The sequence below is a fragment of the Lucilia cuprina genome, chromosome 6 (genome assembly GCF_022045245.1).
Source record: "Lucilia cuprina isolate Lc7/37 chromosome 6, ASM2204524v1, whole genome shotgun sequence".
NCBI classification, from domain to species: Eukaryota; Metazoa; Arthropoda; class Insecta; order Diptera; family Calliphoridae; genus Lucilia; species Lucilia cuprina.
The window spans coordinates 60,086,094-60,087,957 of NC_060954.1; the positions used below are offsets into that span (position 1 = coordinate 60,086,094).

The following is a 1,864-nucleotide window of genomic DNA, read 5'->3' on the forward strand; positions in this document are numbered from 1 at the left end:
AGAACTGAACTAGAACTGAACTAGAACTGAACTAGAACTGAACTAGAACTGAACTAGAACTGAACTAGAACTGAACTAGAACTGAACTAGAACTAAACTAAAACTCAAAATAGGACTAAACTAGAACTGAACTGGAAGTGAACTAGAACTGAACTAAAACTCAAAATAGGACTAAACTAGAACTGAACTGGAAGTGAACTAGAACTGATCTAAAACTGACTGGACCAGAATTAAACTAGAACTGAACTACTGTCCAGAAAAAACAGTCACAGAGCTTTAAAAAAATAACCGACATTCGATTTCCTTCTTTCAAACCCTGGCCATTGACTCTTGTAACTACTGCTTGATAAAGTTTCAGGGTTGTATTTGTTAATATTTATTAAAGTTGTTGTTTTTGTTGTTATTTAAGCAGTATATAGTATTGTTTTTAACATTGTATGTACAATTGTTGCTTTAGTGGAAAATTGTGGAAATTCTAAGAAAATATATAATTTAGAACTAAAATCACTTAATAAAACAACTTTAAATTAAAAAAAACTTTAAAATGTTCAATAAATATAAAATATAAAAACAACAAAAAATTGCACATACAAAAAAATTAAATTTTTGTATAAAATTAACTTTGTGCATAAATATAGACAAAAAAAAAACACGACAGACGCATTTTGCAAAAAAAGGAAAAAAAACAATAACAACAATAAAGTAACATCAACATCTAAGTACATAAACATAGACACAAACACTAACAGAAAAACCAACAAAAAATATGATTAGCCGCCACACTCAAACACACACACACAGATACAAAACTGCATCAACAGCAACAAAGTTTATTATATGTATTTCCATTTTGCTGTTTGTTTTTTTTTTTTTTTTTTTATTTTTTCGCTTTTTTTTATTTTGTGTGTGTGTGTTTTTTTGCTGTTTTCTATCTAGTATCCGTCCTTGGCTCGTCTGTTCAACTTTGTCCTACTTTTTCATTAGTTGGCTCTAACAAATTTACAACGACAAAAACGAACACAAACACACAAACTTACACAGCTACAAAAACACTTTAGATATAGATGTGGTTGATGCATGCTTTAGTATTTTTTTCATATTTGCTGACTTGTTTGCCTGCCTGTCCGACTATTTGCTGCATTTTCGTTTAATACTCGTACTCTGTTCAACAACAACAACAACAAAAAATGCCGAAACGTTTTACGAACATCAGACTCGTTTGAAAGCATTAATTTTAAATAGAAGAAGAAAAACAACTACAACAAAAACAATACTAAAACGATAGAATTGAAAAATGCATTCCGTTCAGACATGGCAATTTTTTTCGTAAATCGTTTTTTATTTATGTTGTTTTTGTTGTTTGTATATATGTTTTTTGTTTTTTTCTATTTAGAATTTAGAGGAAATTGCATAGAGGAAGATTTTTTACATACAATCTACAACGGAACCTAAAAAGTTTATTATTATAATTTTTTCAATAAAGAATAAGCTTTTTAGGAATTTGTAAAGAAAATTATGTGCTGAAATGCATTTTGGGCAATGTCTTCATTTTGAAGATGCTTTTTACAAAAATTCAAATTTTAAAGTTTTAAGAAAGTTTTGAGTTTAATTACAGAACGATAAAACTAAACTAGAACTCAACTAAAACAGACCTAAAACTGAAATAGAACTGAACTAAAATAGGACAGAACTAGAACTAAACTAAAACTAAAATAGGACAGAACTAGAACTGAACTAGAACTGAACTAGAACTGAGCTAGAACTGAGCTAGAACTGGACTAGAACTGAACTAGAACTGAACTAGAACTGAACTAGAACTGAACTAGAACTGAACTAGAACTGAACTAGAACTGAACTAGAACTG

At 29.1% G+C, this 1,864-nt stretch overlaps 1 protein-coding gene across 3 annotated transcripts in view; it reads left to right on the forward strand.

Annotated features, from left to right (window-relative positions):
- Positions 1 to 1,864, forward strand: part of LOC111686652 (probable nuclear hormone receptor HR3) — a 71,095-nt gene that overhangs the window by 63,568 nt on the left and 5,663 nt on the right. The gene's annotated exons all lie outside the window — the stretch shown is intronic.